We start from the raw sequence: 12,872 nt of genomic DNA on the forward strand, positions 1-12,872 counted from the left end.
CTGACCTTTTCATGCTGCCCAGTAATTCCCGAGATGGGGGTTGGAGATAGCAGTTTTACAGAAGATGGGTTAACAGACGTATAGGAAGAAGGAGTAATAATGCCCTCCAAAAAGCGAGGCGCAATTTAACAAGGTGTGTCGAGACTTTAATTTGATTTATTTGGCCTCTCTTTTTTAGCATATCATTCTCTCTCCTTATAGCTCTCCCTCTCTCCCCCTTTTTAGTTCTTTATCTACCTACCTCCCCCTCCTGTACACCTGTCTTTGCCACTTTCTCCTTCTTCCTCTTTCCAGCTCTCTCACTTTTGTCTTTCTCTCCTTGTCTTTCTTTCTCTTCGTCCTTCGTATTTTCTCTTATCTGTTTTGCATTTGTTCCCCATCTCGAATTGGCATAGTGTATGGGCGTCAGAGTGAGCGAGTGTCTTATTAAAGCGATTGAGTGGAGTGCGCTAAATGAACAGGGGCAATAGCGAGGTATGTCGCGAAGGAACAACATTAATAGACATGGGACTCTCCGGGCCACGCAACCCACACACCTGCTCGCTCGGCAGTCCACTTCAGTGACTAGTATACGCGCTGACGCTCTTTATTAGCGCACACCCCCAAAATTGGACCGAGCACATCCCTACCCACTACATGGTCGGGCGCGCATGTTAATAGCTCTAGCGACGCGTTTGATTCCTTTAGAGATTTGCAACCATCCATCGCTCATATTTCAAGCAACCCAGGCCTCCCTTGCCTCACCATCCCCCTACCCCTTGCTTGTCTCTCTCCCTCTTCTTTTTTTTTCTCCCCTGCTCTTCCTATTTTCGATCTTTAATGAAACCCCGAGATCCCCCCATTCAACCTATCTCCTGGGTAAGGTTTAATATCTCGCGAACAATGATTGTACGGAAACTGTGAAGTTGTTTCGATTTGGATTTGATGAAAGAGCGGATCTATGGGGAACTTGTACAATTTCCGCGTGGCTACGAGATTGAACACGGTGTAATATAGAGGGCTTCGACGCTTATAGATGGATAGGCTGTCGGTGCCCGAGCAGCCTGTCAGCTGATAGTGAATGAAAAATTGTGAAATCCCGCTGTGGCTTCTGAAATGCTCCGTATCCATGAAATGCTCCCTACATCAGGGTGCCAATAGAGAGTTTAATATCCACATTAATCGGCTTTTTTCCTTAAATTTTTATCGTTTGGTGGAAGCTATACAGCCAATTCTATATCCTAACCCAAATTTAACCGAAGACCCTCTCATCGATTGTCATGCTTGGCTGGAAGATGGTTCTCTGGGGGGATTTGTAACCATGGTAACCGCGTTTAGGTACATCGTTTAATTCGCATTTACCGATTTTATGACAGTTTATATTGCATTTTCACGCCACCCATTACCAAACTGAATCCAGTGTTACCACAGTGTATTTCTGTATTCCTGCATGCCATCACGCGCTAGTTAAGTCGACTCGCCCAGTCGAGTCCATTAATACCATTCTAACCTAAATTAATCACGCAAAGGCGGGATTGTCATCGGCAACGAGTGAATTTTGTCGAGTCCCGTGAAATAATGATCAAATAATATATTTCTGCTTTGATGGGTAGGCCCTGTACTTTCATCAAGTTCGCCGCGGCATTTACCCAGCCAGTTGATACTAATTTTGTCTTTTTTAATACGATAATGATGATATGTATCCGTCCATGTAGATGATTGGGTATCAATCTAGATTCCTTTAATTTTTTATGCCAGATCCGAATTGGATTTTATTTGTATGGATGCCGTACATCATTGTGGGTAAATATCTCGCATGGCAGCATGCAACTGAATCTTTTGCTGTTTGTACACGAAGGGAGTAATGCCCAGCTGTTCAGCAGTGTGATCATATTTGTATTATTGTTTGTATGATTTTTGATTCGTTGATATATCGGTCTTTTTTATTGTAGTAATTCAGCGCAAATGCGCAGGAGACTCGGATGATTACGGCGTCATAAAACTCTTCACTCTATAGAGGCAACTGATATTGTGCCCTGAAATGAAAAAAAGAAAGAAAGAAGTTGGTACAATTGTGTTCAGGAGAATTATAGAGTATAAAGAATGAATGAGTGACTAGATAAATGAGTAAGTGAATAGATAGACATACAGATAGATCAATTACTGAATGAATAAAATAGATGAATAGATGAAAGAATAAATAGATTAATAAATAAATGAGTAAGTGAATGAACAGATGAATAGATAAATGGATAGATTTTTTTTTTTGGCAATACTTTAGTTTCCCGCATTACACAAGGGATGTCTTTTAACCCCTCCAATTCACTCGGTGCATACTTCAGCGTTTGATGCTTTGCTAAAACAAGGGGCCCCAACGGTGTGACGAAATTCTATTTTCTTAACTGCAATTTAAGCTTCCCATCTAAGGATCAACCCCGTCCACCGTGCTGTATATCTGAGAGTTGTAATAATACTCAAGAGCCTATTTCATTTTACTCGTATTTTTTTCCCTCCGTCAAATAACAATATGAAACCTGGTCTCTATAACATCTGCTTGCTTTCATATCAATATCCAGCAGAGCGGTCCAATTCACATATCAAAGTTAGATCTGGATCATATCACCTTCAACTTAGCGTTGATGTTGATATGTCTGACATGGGCGTAATTAGCGAATAGAGGAAGACAACCCGTTCACACTGATACATGTATGTATGTTTAGTGTGACATAATTATGTGGCCATTAGAGATGAAAGCTTCCACTTTCGACGTATATATGGATTGATTGCTGAAATAAGTTTTTTTTTTTTCATAATGTCTATTCAGGGATTAATTTGTTTGTTAAGTTCCTTTGTATCTTTTTCATGGCTGACGCGGGTCTCGATTACATCAGGAGGGACGCTAATAATGTTATGAATCACATGTTTCGCCAAACTTTCTTGTCTAGAAATGAACGAGAGTGCAGAGTATGTGTGCGTGCTCGATTAAAATGTGTCCATAATATAAGGCTAAGATTTAACATAATGACGGAGGAAGTATCGCATTACACGGCCAAGACAAGAGGCTGCCTCTAAGCGTCATCCAGAAAAATAACTGACTTTCATGAATACAAACACAAAATTATCGCACAAAGACACCCCTTGACTCAAACCCCATGTGACTTCGGCTTGAGTCATCCGTGATTCAATCATCATTTCCGTCCGTGTCGAACATTGAGCAAGAATGATCGTTGGCACTCTTATCCGGACAATTACCCCTGGCAAGTGTACCTCGGATAACTATCACGGGCTAATTACCTTCATGAATACCCCCCCCCCCCCCTCTCCTCCCACTGCCCCGGGGTCATATCGTCACATTATTTACCCCCAACCCTGACAATGCACCATGTGTTAGTTAATATATCCCATACCCCCAACAACACATCATTTCTTGATATGGGGAGGAACATATTGTTGATATTGTCTTTTAGGTCATCGTCCGGGCAAAATTGTCCGTATATTGACGGAGAGTATTACATTTTTTTTTTCTCGAATGGGTGATAGATGCAAAAAAAAATGTAGTTAGGCAGTTCAACTCTTCATCACCCAAATGTTTTTTTTTTTTTTGTATGTTCATTTTGTTCCGTTTGTTTGTTTGTTTGTTTGCACTCGTATTCAACTTGAAGGGAAATATTTGCAGACAATCTTCGCAACTTCTACCTGTGCGGTTATTTGCACAGAATGTTTTGTTCCATGTGTGTGAGCGTTTGAGCGGGTATTATATTCGACCAGTTATTATTAGTGATGAAAAATACGTTATGAGAGTTCCCCATTTACCTTGTATACCCACTGCCCCCCCCCCCCCCCCCCGCAGCTGCGTGTAGTTCACTTAGCGGATATCAAGTTGCTTCATTTTTTTATTCAGATCTGTTATGCTTATTTCCTGCGTACGAGTTACTAGATTAAAATTGTTATTATGTTGATTATTTTTTAAACAGTGGTCAATCATAACTTCAATTTTAAAGTCCATGCATTATCACAGATGTGTAGAAACAAAAAGAAATTCAGCTTTCTTGATACCAAATTTTGTCATTTTATTCCGTCTCAAGCAGTAACAACAATATTCAAACATTGCAAAATCAAATACTGAAATATTGAATCGTCTGTCCTGTTCACTTGTGACACATACGTGTGTGTTAAAAAAACAACAACCCAGAAACTGTCTTCATGATAGAATAATACGCTCCCTGAGAATGAGACTTCTTTTACAATGTGAACAGACCTTCCATCTGCCTTATGGCTGCCGTGGTGAGTAGAGAGGAATTTCTTACTCAACTGTAAGTGAAGATGGTTGACAAACGACTGATATCATGTTATCTATCGTCACAGCCGCTATTAAACTGGAGTCGCCTTTTTCCCCAGCCGATGAGTGAGTGCGAACCTCTAGTTCCGCGGCGTGCGATGTGTATTTACCAATCGGTGTATAACGCACTGATAGTATTTACATCAGGGCAGGCCTTTGGCACGCAAGAAATTGAACTTCGGAGGAGGAGGAGGAGGAGGAGGAGGAGGAGGAGGAGGAGGAGGAGTAGGGTGGAAGGAGTGAAAGGGGAGGGGATAGAGGGCAGGATACAGTGCTTGAGGTTAACCCCCTCTCTTTTTTCATAATGATCCCGTATTGAATTTTTGAGGACTTTCCCCCTTAGTGCTTGTACACTACGGTAGATTCCCGATAAGGCGCAGTAGATGTTGCTTTATCGAGACACGGTCTTTACTCGGTTATATTTGGATATGTTGTGTGTTGTTTTAGAATGTTGAAATGTCGACTTGCAGTAAGGATTTACCAATGATCCTGTACTCTATGCAGCAGCCGTTGATGGGTTTGAAATACACTAATTCAGTAGAATTCAAGTCACAGGATAAAAAGCAGTGGTTTTCATAACCATGAGCGTCATTGTATTTAATGTACGCTTGAGAGTGTGAGGCAATCCGACCATACTTCACGCCCCTTCCCCCTTTTTTAAGGTTAACAATCTTTCTGTAGTATAATGTCACATTATGGGTTTTACAAGTATCTTTTCTGACGACCGTATGCTCAGTATAAATAATCACGTCGCGATATGAATAAAGATTTTCGTTCTTCACACCACGTACAACCCAATCCTTCAATTAACCCCTAACGATGACGCAAATTGCTTGTTATTATTATTGCTGTTGTTTGTCTCTCTCTTTCGTCTTCTTCAAATGATTCGCCAACATGGTTTGCTCTTCATATATTCTTTGCTCTCTCCGACATCCGCACTTTAACCCCTCCCCCGCTCACCCTGTCGCACTTGTTACGCCCCTCTCTCTCTCGCGAGGTTATCCCCATTGCCACTTAATGCACCCCGAAATAAACCTCATCGCAAAGATGCCATTACAGCGCGTCTAATTGTTGTTGTAAGTCTTTGGTATTATGACAGAGAGAAAAGAAGGGGGGAATGGACGCGAGGGAATTTTTTCCACCGATGCTTTTCCCATAACCCGATGTTTTATTCACGCCGGCCTGCCAATATCTATAACGCGACTGAATGAGTCTCTCCGTTAGCACTGCCTGAAAGTCATGCAGCAATAAGAGACAACTAGAACAAAGAAAACGAACAGACTAAGGAGAGAAAAGAACAACAAAAAAAGTTAGAAAGGAGTCTGGGAAGGAAGCATTATTTTTCTTACCGATATCGAAGCCAGCCTCGGCTTAGAGAGAAATGTGGGAACTATGGCCGCATCAACATTGCGTTCGATACCTGGGCTATTCCATGCACATCAAACACAAGATGGCGCTAGGATCCCTTCACTTTTAAATATAGCGGCTGGTGTCTTGTTTACACAGATCATGCCTCTTTGTTTTTCCCGGGCCCGAACGATGTGACCTGTAATGTCACGATGATGATGCCCGCTGCTTGGCCTGGTACCCCGTCCTCACGAATGATGCAGGGTTGATTTTAAGGGCTGATGTATTAAATATGTAACTGGAAATGAAATGGTTCCCAGGAAGAGAGAGATGAATCTTCCAGCAATCCTAGCGAATGACTTAAGACATGTAAGAAGAAAAAAGTATTTTCATTGCGATCTCTGATGATAATGATCGTTTCTATACGTTCAGACACTTAATTAGTCTCAAAACAGAATGCCATACTAGTATGCCACAAAACTTTGTGTCATATTGTGCTATAATATCATTTGATATTCAGAGTTAATCTTTAACGTTGTACAAACGAATGTTCCAACATTTGAATGTCCTGTCATTTATCTTAAAAATGACGCAGACGCTTTGTAAACTACTTTTTTTTTTAATGGAATGAGTAAACTTTCTAGTTCAGTAGTAAATGAAATTATTAAAGTACTGACGCATGATAATTGGTGCAGATGTATATTAACAGCAAATCCTTGTTTGCATTACTCTCAGGCTTTTGGGTTTGTTTGTTTGTATGTTTATTTTTCAAACAATATTTTCTAGGTGATTCGATTACTGAAATGTCAGTGTCCGTCATGTGTGCTGTCTTCTGTTAGACTTTTCTTCGATATGAAAGGGACATGTTTTTGATATTTTTAGTTGCCCTCCACCCAAAATGTAGGCTATTCTGTCGATATAGTCAGGCGCTTGTTACTTGTCTCAATGTATTGTGTTTTGAAAATGGGTGTCTCGAGTGATAATACGCGGCTTGCTCCCTCTGAAGAACACCCCTCCCTTGCCCCGTTAAATTCATTGCACATGTTTGCTATACATCAGGGAGGGCGAAATTCGCAAAGTGCACTCACGAGATTTGAGGAGTCTAGCCTCTATACGAGCCGTTGACGAATATTGTTAGTGTCAGGGTTACGATTATAATCACGCTGCATCTATGGAATGGGGTATTTAATAAATAAAAAAACAGGGGGAATCGGGTTCCGTGTTTTACGCCAATAAACAAGCTTAGCAGAGTTCAGCGAATTCTAAGCAAGCCACGGAGAGTTCTATGGAGGACTACATTATTATGCAATTGTTTCTTAAGATGTGTCTGGTTTTGCAGAACAGCACTAGACCAAGTTTACAGTGAGTGAGGAATGACCGCGTTTTCCCAATGCTAACAGAGGTCGAGGACAACATGTAGCGCGCGAGAATTGATCACCCACACCTGAAAGTGAGACTACACTTGGCAGTGATTCATTCGTCAATGCTATATCAGATTCGCGATGTGGACGCACCGTGACGTCACTAATTACGTATAATTTGAATTTAACGTCGCGCCTCGACAAAACGGTGCCTGCGGGGAAGAAAGTAAGACGTTTTCAGCGCGCGCCCATCAATTAGCATCGACTGCATTCGTGCGGACACTTTTAATGGCAAATTTGATTTTACTATTAGACACTTTCGATATAAACAGACGTCTGTGACGAAGTGCGGTACGCGTGCGTCTCTGAAACGACTTCGATCGCCTGCTCAAAATGAACGTTTCATCAAAAATTGATCCTCGCCACTTTCCCCATGACGGCCTGGAGAGAGTGGAATAGCTGACAGAACCAGTGTGTAAGATCCTCACATAGGGACATAGACAAACATCGCTCACACACTCATACACTCCTGCAATGAAAACGAATGAGAGATTTTGGTTGAGTGATTGGTAAACGTGAAGTTAAAATTTAGAAGTTTCCCCGCAGTCGCGTGTGTGCACTGTACAAGCGTTTGGCACAAGCCAGGTTTATTGAATCCTCATGCGCCCCTGCTGTTTTATATCGCAGGCAAATCGGCCCAAATTAATTTGATTTGAAAGTCATCTGGCTGTGTTATTACTGTCATGATAATAATTATTATTGTAATTAATATACTCGTTATCATCATAATGTTTGTTTTTGTCATCATCGTTGTTGTTTTTATTTTATTCATAGGGTATTATTTTGTGGTGACGATGGCAGTGAAGAAGGACATGGGTCTTCCTAAGATTTCACACCAGTTCATCTGGCACATGAGTTAGATAAACTGCCGTGCAAACCCCCTCTGTACATTGTTGAACTGCATCCCGTATAGTATAGTCGAAATACAGTAACATCGTGTCTTCCTTTTCTTTTAACATCTTTATATAATCACTACCAAGGTGGGGACAAAAAGTGAAATAAAATCACATGACTTTTCCAATACTTGTCCCGCTTGAGAATAATTTCAGCCTGTGTATGTACTCTTTCTTTTATTTCGTCGACAAGATGTTCAATAGAACCATTCCTCAAGTTGGTCGATTTTGATTCGTGGAGAAGAACGCTCTCTCTCTCTCTCTCTCTCTCGTGGCCTGCACCTCCATATTTCGAATCATATGGCTGCAGATGTCTTCGAAATGTGACAGCGCTTTTTGCACTTGACAGAAATCCATTGGTCCCATGCCAACCTATTGATTTATCCCAGGCTCTCTTCTCTAATAGACGGATGTCATTGTACGTATTGTACTTACTTCTCCTGCTCGCGTTTCCCGTGTTCGCGGTTCAAAGGGGATCCACAAAGCGTCTTTCACCTGTCTCGTCCGGTCCGCCAATTTTGTTGCCTCCATCCATCCCCCCATGTTTCAGCTCGCCTCCTGAGGAACGTCGACATAACCACCAACTTCAATTTGTCTCCATTTGAATACGCCGTGGCGCTTTCTACTTCTCTCGCCTTTGCAGGCTAATGCAGCGAGACCCCTCGGGCGATCGAAGGCTATACTGGGGGGATTGCACCATTATTGGTCCGAGTTGCTGACTGCCCCCTTACGACAGGCGGGCGGGCAGGAGATGGACGGGGGTGAAATAACCGATGAGCAATGCGGGGAACGCGTTCATGCGCGCATAACGCGATACTACACGGGCAACAGTGCGCGCAGGCGACGGCACACGGACGACAGTTTAAAACGACTCAGTTGCACTCGATGTTCGCCAATCTCTATCAGGCGTTAGACCGTGAACGTATTGGCAAATGTTGCTACTCTGCCACTTTTTTTCTTCTGTCTGTCTCTCTTCTCTCGTTGACGTCCTCATCCCCTCCTCCGTTTGTTTCGTCATTAACTTCAGCTTGCGCGCACTTCTATGCGCGTATATAACCTTCTTTCATCTCCTGGTTCCTGTCAATGTCAAACTGTTTCCCCTCTCTCCTCTGATTCTCTGGTATGTGAGTCTCTCCCCCTCCCCCGCCAGTCATTACTCCCCCCCCCCTCTAACTTTCTCTTTTCTTCTTCTTTAATCCCTTTTTCATATTTCCACTTTCAGTTTTCCTGTCCTGTTCTTTTTATCTCTAACTCTCCCACTTTGACACTCTTTTCTCTTCTATATGTCTGTCTCTTACCTTGCCTCTGTGTCTCTTTTCTCTCTTTCTTCCATCCCTTTTCTCCGTTTCGTGTTTCTTCCCCGTTTCGCTCTCTGACTGCTATCTCTAACGCGGGGCTGACGCTGATTTTGTTCACCCCGTGAGGTGTCGTGAAAGTACACCTGCGCACGCCAAGATTCATCAAGAAGGAGCGGATTATCTAAGCCTCTAATTCGAAGTACATGCGACAGCGAAAAAAAAAAGAAAAAGAAGGAAAACAGAAAAATGTGTTTCTCTTTTCACTACAGGAGATAAATGCTATCGTTAGGGTTCAAGCCAGATCAATTTATATTTCCTCCACCCTGCAAAATTCCCTCAGATTTCCCCTCCCCCTTGATCCCCTCTCCCTATGGGAACACTATGTTCCTCAGTATGCTGGAGTTATTACCACTCGTGGTGATGTCTCCTCAGCCAGGCAAGGAGGTGAGAAGTCGATTGGCTACCGTGCCAGATTTCACAAAAATGCATATACTCTTGACATTAATTCGAGTAAATTCTCTTATTTGGGCGACCACCATCGAAAATAATGTGATAAAAACGCCATGCGTGAAGCATTAAAGCGCTGCAAACACCATTGGCGGTGCACAGACAGAAGGTAAGCGGTTTTGAGCTCTTGTCTTCCATTTACACTTGTACTACAACATTCCATTCTATACAGCGATGTCGTGTGAGCACGGGTCACTCTTAACCTGCCTTTATTTCAGACGCTCAGAAACGTCGGAAACCATCAAAAATGGTATAAGAAGCTTAAAAAAAGTAAATATTTCTTCAGTTCGTTATTTGAAATTGGCAGAGAGATCCGATAAGTTTTCTCATCGTAAGAAGTCGCCGATTGTCATCCATCAGAAAAAGCATTACATAGGAGGACAAAGGGAGGTGTCTGTTAGCAAAAACTCCATAATCATATAAAAAGGAACCACTCGATTGACACATGAATCCCGCCTTGTAAACTAAGAAGCCTGGAAGTGCGGGCCAACGTTCGATTCATTGACGTAGAATCGAAGCCTACAGTGATTGTGACCTGGGAGGTGAGACCTCCCTGTTGTGACTCGAGTATTATAGTGTGTATATGGGTTCGACAATAAAGATTCTGAAATAACAAATTTAAATACAGTCATGTGGTTTACAAAGCGACGCAGCATGGCGAGCTTGTATCTGAATTTTTAGGCTGCCCGGCGTCAACATCTATGGTCAAGACAAAAGCCCTTTTGCGTCTTACACTGCGAGGATACGAGTTGTTTGTAGTCTGTTCAAAGGGCTTGGTTTTAATAGTTGTAGGTTGTAGGTTGTAGGTATATAATCACCTAAACCCCACTAAACAACATCAAAATAATAATAAATGAATAAATGCATAACTTAGTATAGAGATTAATAAATCAATGGAGAAAGCGATAAATAGATGAATAAAAGATGAATACATAAATAAATCAATGAACAGAAAAGAAAAGAGAAACAAACACAAAAACACCACTTACAGAGTGTATCAATTGTTAATCACTACTACTACGTTGTGTCATGATAATACACATGTCGTTAACTCAAACCATCCCTGCTTGTGTATATTTTCCTCTGTTGGGGGTTTGTCTTTCTTTCCATCTATGTGTGTCGTCCGTTTTTCTGTTTTGTCATTATTAACTGTCTGTCAGTTGTTGGAGTGTTGTCTGTCTATTTATCTGTCTGTCTGTCTATCTGTCTGTCTGTTGGGGCATGAGCTCCTGATGACTGCCAAGGCTTGTCTTGTCAGTTATAGTCTCCATCGCCCGTCTCGTATTGCTTGCCACATCTTGACTCGTCTTGAACCTGATGGCCGGGTTGTCTCTCCAAAGCCCGCAGCGCGCAGGATTTTTGAAGCCCGCTCGGCTGCGTGCGTCTTGCGGAATCGAAGTTGCGTCCCTTCATCATTCTTCGTTGAACTGGATTTCTGTCGACAAAATACGGATGTGATCAGTGTATAGTCTACCGTTCAGTCTTCTTGATATTAATATGTGAGAAACACAAACATTAGATTGTGAATGATGAATCGCAGAAATACATGAATGAAATAAATCTATACAGTTATATCAGTCACATCTACCCTGAGAATATATTTAGTCGTTATTATAATATCACTTTCAATTCCCCAGTCCAAGTGATTACAAACTTCCTTTGAAATATGTAAAAAAACAACAACACAGAACTATCTAATGAGATAATAAGAGAGGAAAATATGAAGATTCTCCTCCCACGCACATTGAAGTGTATGACTTCCAAATGAAAGGTATCCCTTTTGATATGTAGGCGAATAGAACGTTCCTCACGTGTATCCACTTGAATCTACTTTGCAGTTGTCAATAGGATTTTTTTCATCGTTGGCGTTATGTTGCTTTTTGTGATTATTTGTATGATGTCATTATTGTTTTTATTTTGATCGTTATTGTCATTGTCATATAGATGTCTTATCAATAAATCAGGGACAAAGAGGAGGAGGAGGAAGAAGGAGAGAAAAAATCGAAGCAAGGGGGAGTGGGAGAATAAAACGTGCATGGACGGAGCCCTGAACTATAGTTATATCTAAAGCTATACTCTTTATGATATTCATACAGTCTATTCATTGATTCCATTGTGTACATTGCTAATATTTCGCATGAACAATCATAGGACACATATGATGATGTTGCTACAGTACTCTGAACTGTACACCTTGTATTGCCAGATGAAAAGTCAGGCAAGATCAAAGGCGTAGCAATACGAAATATATCTTTACAGCTGGAGGGAGAAAGGAGAAGAACAAGAGAGAAGGTGAAGGAGAAAGTTTCAAAAGAGATAATCTCGTTCTTAATACAATGCTTTTTATAGCATCTTGTGTGGGGGGATGCCTTTAAAAGAGAGAGATGAAGGGATAGACAGAGAACGGGAGGGGAAGATTGAGAGAGAAAAACAAAACAGAACAAGAGGATAAGATTATCAGACATAGACACAGCAAAACCGATTGTTGGAGATTTATGAACATTTAACCATAAATGTTTTTGACAGCCGAGTTTCCGATTTGTCAACATGTCAGGACCTGAGTCATTTTTCCGAGTCTACTTTTAGTACCGTGTTTAGACCGAGAGATTCTTACAATTTCGAGAGATTCTTACATTTTCGAGAGAGAGAGCGAGAGAAAAAAAAATGCCCCCCATATCAAGGGACAGAATCCCATTGGGGATTATCGATAGAATCAACCTCGTGTTTACAATCAGATAGAGCAATCACGGTAATTGCTTCACAATTTGCCGCATAATATGATTTTTTACTCTTTTTTTTTTCTCTCTCACTGACAAAGAACAGCGTTCAATGATTATTCCTCTGATTTATCACACTGTCGCCAATAGAAAACAGCGCACGATATCGCTCCGTTCTTTGTTCTATGTCATTGTGAACAACAACCAACTCTTTTGTAGGTCATAGCATCATCAAACAGATTATCGTGATCACTCAAATATCTGATGGGCGCAATGCATTATATGTGTGTGAACACTTTCTTAATACTAATACCATGCTGTTAATGATTATTGCATATATATATATATGATATATATATATTATATATATA

General features: G+C 41.3%; 1 protein-coding gene across 1 annotated transcript in view; it reads left to right on the plus strand.

Annotated features, from left to right (window-relative positions):
* The window catches only part of LOC140240948 (LIM domain transcription factor LMO4-like), a 91,639-nt gene that overhangs the window by 55,714 nt on the left and 23,053 nt on the right, over positions 1–12,872 (plus strand). The window lies entirely within an intron of this gene.

This window comes from Diadema setosum, chromosome 17 (genome assembly GCF_964275005.1).
Source record: "Diadema setosum chromosome 17, eeDiaSeto1, whole genome shotgun sequence".
In the NCBI taxonomy this organism is placed as follows: domain Eukaryota; kingdom Metazoa; phylum Echinodermata; class Echinoidea; order Diadematoida; family Diadematidae; genus Diadema; species Diadema setosum.